This window comes from Cherax quadricarinatus, chromosome 18, assembly GCF_038502225.1.
Source record: "Cherax quadricarinatus isolate ZL_2023a chromosome 18, ASM3850222v1, whole genome shotgun sequence".
NCBI classification, from domain to species: Eukaryota; Metazoa; Arthropoda; class Malacostraca; order Decapoda; family Parastacidae; genus Cherax; species Cherax quadricarinatus.
The window spans coordinates 41,769,908-41,783,206 of NC_091309.1; the positions used below are offsets into that span (position 1 = coordinate 41,769,908).

At 40.6% G+C, this 13,299-nt stretch overlaps 2 non-coding genes across 2 annotated transcripts; both read right to left on the bottom strand.

Moving 5' to 3' along the window:
- Positions 1 to 9,892: 9,892 nt before the first annotated feature.
- TRNAV-AAC (transfer RNA valine (anticodon AAC)) lies at positions 9,893 to 9,965 on the bottom strand. The gene has a single exon. It is a non-coding gene; the product is annotated as a tRNA-Val (tRNA).
- Positions 9,966 to 13,029: 3,064 nt separating this feature from the next.
- On the bottom strand, positions 13,030 to 13,102 carry TRNAV-AAC (transfer RNA valine (anticodon AAC)). The gene has a single exon. It is a non-coding gene; the product is annotated as a tRNA-Val (tRNA).
- Between the last annotated feature and the right edge of the window lie 197 nt (positions 13,103 to 13,299).

Consider the following 13,299-nt stretch of genomic DNA (forward strand, 5'->3'; position numbering starts at 1 on the left):
TACCACCTTATGGCCCCCAGACTCTATTCTTACTATGTAGTCTCTTTAGCTCATTCCGTCCATTCTTTCCATTTCCTCAATTTCCCATTAGTTTTTAATGAACAGTGTAACTCCCCCCCCCCACTGCTTCTCCTATCTTCCCTCAGATCTGATATCCTGGTGGAAAGATTACGTCTGTTATCGTCTCGGTGAGTTTCGTTTCTGTGAGTGCTATGATGTCTGGGGACATCTTGATTCTTTTATGCTACACCTTACATTTATTTGTCATTCCATCAGCATTTGTATACCAGACCTACAACTCCTTTTCTAAAACTGTGGTCTGGGGAGTATGTTGGGGTTGGGGAAGTGGGAGACCTGGTGAGGAACTATGAAAGGTTGCTCTGAAGGTATAGTTTGTGATGAGGGGGGTGGGAACAGGGGGTATGGTGTGTGAGTTTTGGGTTAAATTGCTTGGTTGCATTGGGGTTGTTGGGGTTGAGGATCTTCTGTAGTTGGCTCTGAGGGAGGTTGTATTTGCTCTTCCTCCTGAGTCTGGGTTCTCTTGCCTGTCTTTGGCTCTCTTTCCTCTTTGCATTTTTGTGTCCTCTTTTTCAGTTTCTGCTTTTCTTCTTGTGTTCTGTCACAGTCAATATGCACCCTACGGTACACTGATATGTCCCTCAGCTGAGCTGTCTCCTGCAGGATCCTGTTTCAAGCCAATTCTGCCTTGAAAATCACTTTGACTGGCCAGTTTTTTACTCTTGCAAACCCCCCTATTTTCAGAAAATTTATCACCTTGGTCATGCTTGCATCATACTTTCAATCAATTTTTTCTCTCCCTGTCTTCTTGCTTCATAAGTTTCCTGTGTGTGTGTGTGTGTGTGTGTGTGTGTGTGTGTGTGTGTGTGTGTGTGTGTGTGTGTGTGTGTGTACTCACCTAATTGTACTCACCTAATTGTGGTTGCAGGGGTCGAGACTCAGCTCCTGGCCCCGCCTCTTCACTGATCGCTACTGGGTCCTCTCTCTCTCTCTGCTTCCTGAGCTTTGTCATACCTCCACTACTGTCCTGCCTCCACTACTTCACTTGCTAGGCTATTCCACTTGCTGACAACTCTATGACTGAAGAAATACTTCCTAACGTCCCTGTGACTCGTCTGAGTCTTCAGCTTCCAGTTGTGACCCCTTGTCCCTGTGTCCCCTCTCTGGAACATCCTATCTCTGTCCACCTTGTCTATTCCCCACAGTATCTTGTATGTCGTTATCATGTCTCCCCTGACCCTTCTGTCCTCCAGTGTCGTCAGTCCGATTTCCCTTAACCTTTCCTCGTACGACATTCCCTTGAGCTCTGGGACTAGCCTTGTTGCAAACCTTTGTACTTTCTCTAACTTCTTGACGTGCTTGACCAGGTGTGGGTTCCAGACTGGTGCTGCATACTCCAGTATGGGCCTAACATACACAGTGTACAGTGTCTTGAACGATTCCTTATTAAGGTATCAGAACGCTATTCTCAGGTTTGCCAGGCGCCCATATGCTGCAGCAGTTATTTGGTTGATGTGTGCCTCCGGTGATGTGCTCGGTGTTATGGTCACCCCAAGGTCTTTCTCCCTGAGTGAGGTCTGTAGTCTTTGTCCACCTAGCCTATACTCTGTCTGCGGTCTTCTTTGCCCCTCCCCAGTCTTCATGACTTTGCATTTGGCTGGATTGAATTCGAGAAGCCAGTTACTGGACCACATGTCCAGCCTGTCCAGGTCTCTTTGAAGTCCTGCCTCATCCTCGTCCGATTTAATTCTTCTCATCAACTTCACATCATCTGCGAACAGGGACACTTCAGAGTCTATTCCTTCCATCATGTCGTTCACATATATCAAAAATAGCACTGGTCCTAGAACTGACCCCAGTGGGACCCCACTCGTGTGTGTGTGTGTGTGTGTGTGTGTGTGTGTGTGTGTGTACTCGTCTAATTGTACTCGCCTAATCGTGGTTGCAGGGGTTGAAACATAGCTCCTGGCCCTGCCTCTTCACTGACAGATACTAGGTCACTCTCTCCTTGCTCCATGAACTCTATCATACTTTTCTTAAAGCTATGTATGGTACCTGCTTCCACTACCTCACTTTCCAGACAATTCCACTTACTGACAACTCTATGGCTGAAGAAATACTTCCTAACACCATTGTGGTTCATCTGAGTCTTCAACTTCCAATTGTGACCCCTTGCTGCTGTGTCCCATCTCTGGAACATCTTGTCTCTGTCCACCTTGTCGATTCCTCTCAGTATTTTATAAGATCATAAGAATATAAGACAGAAGGAACACTGCAGCAGGCCTACTGGCCCATGTGGGGCAGGTCCATGTCAACCCCTGGCTTATACTAATGAACCACTCAGTCAGGTTACCTCCAATTAAGGAAGGAGCACGGCATCTGACCTAGTAGCACCAGCTAGTCAGGTCCAACTCACACCCACTACACCCACTCATGTATTTATCTAACCTCTTTTTAAAACTACACAACGTCTTAGCTTCTATAACGGTACTCGAGAGTTTGTTCCACTCATCCACAACTTTATTACCAAACCAGTGCTTTCCTATATCCTTCCTGAATCTGAATCTTTCTAGTTCAAATCCATAGCTGCAAGTCCTCTCTAGGCTACGTATTTTCAGTACGCTATTTACACCCTTTTATTCATCCCTGTTTTCCATTTATACACCTCGATCATATCCTCCCTAATTCTACGCCTTTCGAGAGAGTGCAGATTCAGGGCCCTCAGTCTATCCTCATAGGGAAGGTTTCTGATACATGGGATCAACTTTGTCATCCTCCTCTGTACGTTTTCCAGTGCATTTATATCCATTCTGTAATACGGTGACCAAAACTGTGCAGCATAATCTAAATGAGGCCTAATCAAGGATATATAGAGCTGAAGAACAACCTGAGGACTTCTATTATTTATGCTTCTTGATCTGAAGCCAAGGACTCTGTTAGCTTCACTGCGACCGTTTACGTTTCAGGTTACTGCTAACCAGAACTTTTAAATCCTTCTCGCAATCAGTAATATTAAGGTCTACATTATTTAGTTTATATATGGAATGGTTATTGTCCATTCCAGCATTTAGAACTTTGCATTTGTCTATATTAAACTGCATCTGCCACTTCTCCGACCATTGCATCAGTCTATTCACATCATCCTGGAGTGCTCTAGTGTCCTCATTAGAATGAATTTTACGGCTTATTTTGGTGTCATCAGAAAATTTGCTTATGTCGCTATTTATTCCTTAATCTATGTTATTTATTTAAATTGTGAACAACATGGGGCCCAACACCGACCCCTGTGGAACCCCGCTTGTGACGTGCCCCAATTCTGATTTCTTCCCATGTTTGCAAACTCTCTGCTGCCTATTTGTCAGCCATGCCTATACCCAAGAAAAAATTTCTCCTCCTATTCCGTGTTTCCTCAATATCATTTGATATGGAGCTCTATCGAAAGCCTTACTGAAGTCCATATACACAATATCATATTCAATATCATGATCTGCCTCCTCTAATAACTTAGTGAAAAAAGTTAGTAAATTTGTAAGACAAGAACGCCCCTTTTTAAAACCGTGCTGAGATTCATTAATTAATTTAAGACTTTCAAGATGGCTACGAATAGCCTTGGCAGTTGATTCCACAAATTTTCCCACTATGGAGGTAAGTAAGGCTTATTGGTCTATAGTTCGAAGCTAGAGACCTATCACCTGCCTTGTAAATAGATATTACACTTGCCATTTTCCACTTATCTGGCACTATGCCAGTTTTGTCGTAATATGTTGGAAAGATTAGCAAAAGGTTTGCTAAGTTCCTCTTTACATTCCTTTAAAATCCTTGCAAACAATTCATCAAGGCCTGGGGATTTGTTAGGTTTTAATTTCTCTATTTGTCTGAGGACCATGTCACTAGTTAACCCAATCGTGCATAGTTTATTATCCTGTTCTATATAATTTATTATTTGTGGAATTTCGCTAATATCTTCCTGAGTAAAAACTGAGAGGAAGTAAGTATTGACAATTTCATACATTTCCTTATCACTGTCAGTGATCTGACCAGAGTTACTCTTACGTGGGCCTATCTTGTCCCTAATCTTACTTCTGTATACCTGAAAGAACCCTTTTGGGTTAGTCTTTGAATCCCTTACGACTTCAGTCTCATAATAACTTATTGCTTTTATTCCTTTTTTTTTCTTTCTTTAATTGAATATATTGATTTCTTAACTGCCCATCCCCTCCTCTGATATGCCTATATATGCCTCTCTTTTGGCCATTGAGATGTTTTAATCTATTGTTCATCTATTTGGGATAATTTTTGTTGGATCTAATTTCCCTACTTGGAACAAAAGTTGTCTGGGCAGCTAGGATTATGCTCTGAAAAAGTCATGTTGTTAACCAACACCACCAACCTGACCCATAGTCAGGGCATACGAACTGAGCCCACCAAGGTAATTTCTCCGTGCCATGAAATCGGCCAAGCGGAAGTCTGGGACAGAGACTTGATTGCAGTTATCTGGGTAATTCCATGATATATTGAAATTAAGTGATTTGTGATCACTGTCCCATAGCTCATCATTAACCCCAAGATTATTAATTAGTGATTCTTTGTTGGCAAGAACCAAGTCAAGCAGATTGTTTCCTCCAGTTGGTTCTGTCACAAACTGTTTTTAAAAGCAATCCTGAACTGTATCAAGAAAGTCCCTGGACTCGAGATTTCCTGTCCCAATAACACAACATTTTCATATCTAGATGCCTTATGATAAAATTTCGTCCCATAGCAGCTTACTGCACTCCCTATCAAGGTTTGGGGGCCTATATATCACACCCAAAATTAACTTTTCACGACCCTCGAGAAACTGTAGCCAAACAGATTCTGTGTCCGATGTTTCTAATCTTATATCTTATATATCTTGTCTTACACAACAACTTAAATTTTCTCTGACATACATCGCCACTCCACCACCCTCCCTGTTGACCCTGTCAGTGTGGAATAGTTTATAACCCTGTATGTTGCATTCAGAAGGCATTTCTCTATCTTTCAAGTTGTACCATGTCTCTGTTATAACAATATCTATATTACCTGCACTTGTAAATAATCTTAGCTTATCCATCTGCTGTCTTCCCTACCTCGCCCTGTTTCGATAGATGTGTTGAAGATAGTTGCTAGTGGTGCACAGAGTGCCTCTTCTCCCTTTCTCAGAACCCAAGGAGAGATGTTATCTGGCCCCATTGCCTCTGAGATATAGTTCACTTAGCAGCCTCTTCACCTCCTCCTCGGTTGTATGTAACGTGTCCAGCTCTTGTTGGTGTATCTCACCTCTCCGTCTTTCTGGAGTTCTTTCTGCCTCCACTGTGAATACTTCTTTGAATCTCATGTTGAGCTCCTTACAAACTTCAGGATCGTTTCTTGTAAACTCCCCTCCTTCCTTCTTCAGCCTGATTACCTGGTCTTTGACTGCTGTTTTCTTCCTGATGTGAGTGTACAACAGCTTCGGGTCAGACTTGGCTTTCGCTACCATGTTATTTTCGTACTGTCGTTGGGCCTCCCTCCATACCTAGGCATGATAAATTAGACACATGTGCAACATTTGGGTATCTTTAATGAGGAATCATTTCGCCACACAGTGGCTTCATCAGTCCATACAAAGGAGAATGGTGAAGAACAGGAGAAAGCTTGAGGTAATCAGTCCCTCACCTTGAGGGACTGACTACCTCAACTTGTCGGTTCTCTGAACCATTCATCTACATAAATCGGCATATTCATTTCTTGCTCTTCGGCTACTCCCCTTGTTTTCCCGTGTTCTTTGGCTTCTATACTTCTTCCATTCTCTAGCGCACTTGGTTTTAGCCTCTCTACACCTTTGGATGAACCAAGGGCTCGTCCTGGCCTTCTCATTATATCTATTGCCCTTGGGCACAAACCTCTACTCTGCTTCCTTACATATTGTTGTCACATATTCCGTCATCTCATTTACTGTCTCTCTTGTAGTTTGGCTTTATTCTTCCTGCATTTCTTGCTTCCCTCTCCACTTGTAACCCTACTGTGTATTCAAAGCTTAGAACCACGTGATCACTAGTACCAAGGGCCCTTTCTTATGTGATGTCCTCAACATCTGCACTGCTCAGGGTGAATACTAGTACCAGTCTTGCTGGTTCATCCTCTGCCCTCTCTCGGGTAATGTTCCAAACGTGTTGATGCATGAGGTTTTCCAGTACCACATCCATTATCTTAGCTCTCCATGTTTCTGGTCTTCCATGTGGCTCCAGGTTTTGCTAGTTGATTTTTTTTTATGATTGAAGTCACCCACAACCAGTAGCTTTGTCCTGCCCACATGGGCCTTTCTGGTGTATGTGCACTCGCCTAGTAGTGGTTTGCAGGGGTCGAGTCACAGTTCCTGACCCCGCCTCTTCACTGGTCGCCACTAGGTTCACTCCCTGCTCCCTGAACCTTGTCATACCTGTTCTTAAAGCTATGTATAGTTCCTGGCTCCACTACACCACTCTCCAGATTATTCCACTTCCTGACAACTCTATGAATGAAGAAATACATCCTAACATCCCTGTGACTCATCTGAGTCTTCAACTTCCAATTATGACTCCTTGTTGCTGTGTCCTATCTCTGGAGCATCATGTCTCTGTCCACCTTGTCAGTTCCTCTCAGTATTTTATATGTCGTTATGTGTGTGTATATGTGTGTGTGTGTGTGTGTGTGTGTGTGTGTGTGTATACTCACCTATTTGTGGTTGCAGGGGTCGAGTCTTAGCTCCTGGTGTGTGTGTGTGTGTGTGTGTGTGTGTGTGTGTGTGTGTGTGTGTGTGTGTGTGTGTGTTTCATTATAAAGTGACAATGCTATTAATAGCATAAAAAGTAGCACACCTTGATTAATGGAATATTATTTTTATTATGTTTTCTACAAATTACCAATAATCTTTAAAATATTATAAATACCAAGCCTCACAAGTGTATTCACTCAACTCATCCATCATAACTATGCTTCATGTGAGTAGATGTGACTGATGTATAAAGATCACAGACCTGCCATCTTAACATTTCTCTCTCAACATATTCGGTCACCTTTAAAATAATGTTAATGGTTGTATAATGGATTCGAAAGGTAATTAACTAATATCTGTATTCGTAAATCTTCTTTTATGCAGACAAAGAGAAAGTACAAGCATAATTATGATTGGACCATTATGATGGTCCATTATTGAGAGGAGACTCGTATACTGACGATGAACAGGAAATGACTTAAATCCTAAAAGAACAGTATGAGTCAGTGTTCAGAAACCCACTAAATGACAGCAAGGTAGAAAAGGGAGAAGTATTTTTCACTCCAGCAGAAGGCCGCGCCGACCACCTAATTGACATCAGTACAAATCCCATAGATTTCGAAAAAGAAATTGATAACATGCCCACTCACTCAGCACCTGGACCAGATTAATGGAATGTCCTATTTTTAAAAAAGTGCAAAGTACCACTAGCACGAGCCCTCAGTATTCTTTGGAGAAAGAGCTTAGATCTAGGTGAAATACCGGAAGCCTTGAAGAGTGCGGACATAGCTCCTTTGCACAAGGGAGGCAGTAGAGCACTAGCTAAAAATTACAGATCAGTAGCCCTAACTTCTCATATCATAAAAATCTTCGAAATTGTGATGAGACGGCAGACTACAAATTCCATGGACCAGCACATCCAGTATAACCCGAACCAGCATCGTTCACAGGTTCCTATTACACTGGTCAACATTTTTTTTCCTCCGCCATAGGGCTGTAATCAGAACTCCACTTGACATGAATGTTCACTGTGAGAATGGTCAAAGCGACTACATGACCCATCCTTCCTACCACGATCTCCAGAGTCCAGAGAGTTACATTCTGTAGAGCGAGGGTAAGTTGAAATGAAGTGAGGAAGTCACTGCAACTGCGACCACGAACCTCTGCTACATCCCAGCCTGCAGCTTACATGCTGCACCATTGACGGGTCATCTTATGATTAAGACCCGTACCAGGCCATGTACTGGCGAACATTAAACAGCAACATTCACCCAGGTAGATGTGTTTGTGACTTGATAAAGCTCACTGTGTGGGTGAAGTGTAATCGATAAAGGATCACATTATACTGCATATCTGTTTATTTTTGCATCGTGTCGGTATTTTGCACCATTTATCTCAAGCAATTTAAATGTTTTTTAACATATAGTGCTACCCCGCCTACCTTCCCGTTACTTCTGTCAGTGTGGAATAACTGAAAATCCTGAATGTGACATTCAGCAGGCATGTCCTGATTCTTCATAATAAACCAAGTCTCAGTTATGGCAAATACGTCAATGTTACCTGCAGTGCAACTAATCTCAACTCATCCATCTTGTTTCTAGCGCTACAACTATTTGTATAATATATATTTAGAAACACTCTCTTGTCTTTTCTCTTTCTGTTCATTCCTGTTCCTCCACTATCGCTATCAGTGCCACTCGTTTTCCATTATTCACTAATAACTCCTCCTCTTTCTGCTTGTAAATGGTTTCCCTATAACTCACAATATCGCTACACTGAGAATTCATCCTTCCCAGTTCTATTGCATCGTATTTCACTGCTTTTTTTCCCAAAAACTCATGCCACTATTTCTAGTTTATAGCCCTAACAGCTTCCTCTGTTGCACTGGCAAGTACCCCCAACCCAGACCTAGCTAAGTGAACTCCATCCCTAGCATGTATGTCATTTTTGCCATAGAAAAGGTCCCAGTTGTCTGTACATGGTACTGTCTTGTCCTTATAGTGATTGTTCAGCCAGCAATTGACACCAGTTGCCCTGGACAACCATTTCCAACTCCTCTCCTCGGCAAAATGCCACATATTACAGGGCTTCTTCCTTTCTTCCTAATTATGTTTATCGCTGACCTACACTTGGTAATCAGGTCCTCACTCCTATGTCTGCTAACATCGTTGTCTCCAGCACTGAGACATAATAGGCTTCTTCCCATTTCCTAATGAGTGGAACTACAGGAAGGGAGGAGAGTGATTTCTTGTATAGCTAACACTGGTGTACCTATTACTGTAAATAACTCAGTTTATCCTTATTCCTATTGTATCTCCATTTATTGTAAGTGATTATCACACAGTTAAGTTCCTTAGCTGTTTTAACTTTGAAGGTTATAATCATGGTTGATTTGTACAGTAACTTACTGCTAGTCTTTAAATTATCAGATATTACAACGACCCCAAAGGAAATAAGCCACTGACTTTTCTGGGTTATCCCAGGAAAATTACACAAATGTTACTACGTATAATAATTGTTTTTATGTGAACCTGTACCAAAATGAACTCACTTAACTGCAGCTTCTCTTCTTCTAGAGAGTTTTGAGTAAGAGTTACTATGGTCAAACATACATTCAGGTACAGTGGACAGTGGTACAGTGGACAGTGGTACAGTGGACAGTGGTACAGTGGACAGTGGTACAGTGGACAGTGGTACAGTGGACAGTGGTACAGTGGACAGTGGTACAGTGGACAGTGGTACAGTGGACAGTAGTACAGTGGACAGTAGTAATGGAATAAGAGTAATAACTCTCTCGGGTCATGCAGCTACAATAACAACACATTTTGTTGTATCTATTGAATACATGAGGGATATTAAGGCTTCAGTTTACCTACTCAATAACATCAAAAAACTTTAACGCCATAAACTAGGATTAACATAAATTTACAATTTATTTGCCCCAAAATATATATTATTCGAAGTATTTTTCCTGAATCAGACTGTTAACTAAGGAAAGTACTTATTGTGGGAATGTCACACATCTGTCGCTAGCAAAGTAAAGGTGGAAAATACTGAGAGTTATCATAAATATTATGTAAACACAACTACCACTAGAAGTGTGACACAACTGCTGGTTACTGCTCTCGCCAGGGCTCGAACCTGGGACCTTCTGCGTGTTAAGCAGACGTGGTATCCACTACACTACGAGAGCTGAGTGTATTCTGGGAATACACACAGTGTTACTCTGCAGTTTAAAGGTATTGAAAGTTCTATGACTTTTTCTTTTTAAAAGGTTGTGTTAAATTTTAAACACTTAGAAAAATCCTATGTTCACACCAATTTCAGTCCCGGTGTCACATAAGAACATAGGAATGGAAGAACACTGCAAAAGGCCTACGCAAAGGCCTTCTCAAAGCTCCCCAAGAATTTACTTCCTTACCCACGACACTAATCACACCCAGCCCCTCCCACTCCCATCTCATTTTTAAGCTACCCAGAGTCCTAGCCTGGATTACCCTACTCGGTAGACTGTTCCAGGCATCGACAACTTTGAAAATCAATACTTACCTATGTTCTTTCTAAATCTAAATTTATCTAACTTAAATCCGTTATTTCTGGTTCGTACCTAATTCGATATCCTCAGTATTTTATTAATATCGCTTTTGTTTAACCCCGTCATCCACTTACATATGTCGATGATATCTCCTCTCATTGTACGTCTCTCAAGAATAAAGATTCAAGGCTCTATCTTCATATGGGAGATTCCTTATACTTCTTGAATTATCTTAAATCATATTGATCATCTTTCTTTGTATATTCTCCAATGAATTTATATCCAACCAAAACTGATCTATACATCACTAGTAAGGCCAGGTGATGCCTTACTAGTGATGTATAGAGCTGTAAAATAACTCTTGGACTCCTGTTACTTATATTTCTTGAAGTATATCCTAGTAATCAGCTAGCATTACTGAGCACACTTAGGAACTGTTGTCTTGGCTTTAAGTTTCTGCTCACCATGACTCCCGAGTCTTTTTCGCATTTTGTGTGACCAAGCTCTGCATCACCTAGTTTATAACTTCGGGGGTTATTTTCATTCCCAAGGACTAGGACTTTACACTTACCCATATTGAACTGCATCTGTCTCTTTCAGACCAAGACATTAACATTCCCAAATGCTCCTGGAGTTCACTGGTATCCTCCTCAGAATCAATCATTCGGCCTATTTTTGTATCATCAGCAAATTTGCTCATGTCACTTGTAATATCTTCATCAAGGTCATTAATGTAAATTATGAACAACAGTGGGTATAAAACTGATCCTTGTGCGACGCCACTAGTGACCAGTTCCCATTCAGATTTTACCTCATTAATGGAAACACTGTAAAGTAAAAGGACACAAGTGCAACTAACGGCTTGACAAACCTTCTGGAGAGCGAAATGTTGCCACAATAAAATTTCACATTAATTGCACTTCTGTCCTCTTTACGTATTGTCGGTAATTCTAGCAAATTATAAAATACGGAAATCCTGCCATGCCTCGATCCATATTAGAACTTTACCTCCTATACCATGAGCTGCCACTTTCCTTAAGAGTCTTTTGTGAGGCACTATCGAAGTCTTTACTGAAATTCGAATAAACACTACCATATTCTTTATCACTTTCTACTGCCTCAAATGTTTTATTGAGAAACGTCAGTAAATTTGTCAAGCAGAAACGACCTCTCGTGAACCCATGCTGAGATTCATTAATCAAATTATACTCGTCAAGGTGACTTATAATAATATCAGTTAAAAGTGATTCTAATAATTTGCCCACTAGAGACATCGGGCTTATTTGACAGTAATTTGATGGAATTGACTTGTCACCAGTTTGGATGGAAGTATTAAATACGCTAGTAAGTGGCTGACTAAGTTCCTGCTTGCATTCTTTATGCACCCTTAACTTGTTGGGGCCTTAGGACTTATTTTGTTAAAATTTATCTACCTGATTAATAGCCATGTCCCTCGTAACAGTAGTAATAGTTAATTTGGTTTCTTCAGAAACTGAATAATTGTTAATTGCTCTGATATCATTTACGTCTTCTTGTGTAAAGACTAACAAGAAATAACCATTAGACAACACGTTTCCTGTTCGTTATCAGTCATCTGTCCATCGTGTGAATGTTGGTAGAATTACCAACAATATGTAAAGTAAAAGGACACAAGTGCAACTAATGTGACATTTTATTGTGGCAACGTTTCGCTCTCCAGGAGCTTTGTCAAGCAGTAACGGCTTGATAAAACACCTGGAGAGCGAAACGTTGCCACAATAAAATGTCACATTAGTTGCACTTGTGTCCTTTTACTTTAAGTCTGTCCATCCCCAGTTATCAGTGATTCTTCTTTTCCCTGACTTTTGTCCTACACGTTTAAAAGAACCTTTATTTTAATTTCATAGTCTAATTGAGCCTTCCTAACTCTCTTCTTCTTTAAAACTAACATATTGGTCAATATGATTAACCTTTCCTCTTTTGATGCGTCTATAAATTCCTCTTTTCTCTCCTAAGAGAAGCTTTAGTCTCCAGTTCTTTCATTTGGGATCTTTGTTCTTTGGAACTAATTTTTTTTCCTGGGGAATATACATACACTTTGAGGACATTAAGGAAAAAATTCATATGTATGATCATGGTTAATAAAATAATTAGCTAGATTACCCCAGATGAGATTAGACAGGTGCTCCCTATGTCCATTATAATCCATTATAATCACTGCAGTTTTGAATATTTGACTAAACTGAGTTCCTGTTCCTGGGTTTCATTGTAAAAGTGTTGGTCTCCAGCTCCTTGACCAGTTAAAAATGTTGAATTATAACTACTGGATCTCTTGACGGGGTTGTTAAACTGCAGCTTCTCTTCTGATTGAGAGTTTTGAGTAAGAGTTACTACGGTCATGCATACATTCAGGTACAGTGGACAGTAGTAATGGAATAAGAGAAATAACTCTCTCGGGTCGTGCAGCTACTGACTTCACGTAAGTCATTAAAACCACAATTTACTGTTCAATACATCAAGAATACCTATTACCCTAAACTAGGATTAAAATAACTTTCTGATTTATATATTATCTCTGAAAGATATGTACTGTATCTTTCGATATATATACCATGAATCATTTTGCTCACATAGGACTGGCATACTCCTGTCTTTAGCTAAAGTAAAAGTGAAATATACTGCAAAAAGTCATAAACACCATGTGAACACAACTATCACTAACTGTGAAGTAACTGCTGGTTACTGCTCTCGCCAGGACTCGAACCTGGGATCTTCTGCGTGTTAAGCAGACGTGATATCCACTACACTACGAGAGCTGAATGTATGTAGGCATTCACACGATGTTATTTTTTAATTAAACACTTAAGAATAACCCTATATTTACACCAGTTTCTGTCCCATTGTCATAATTAAAAAATAATGAATTCTTATTTTTACATGTCACTTTTTTTTATAAATATTGAAAGCAAGTTTTGTTTAATAGTGAGAAGAAACTAAGGAAATGAATGAAAAC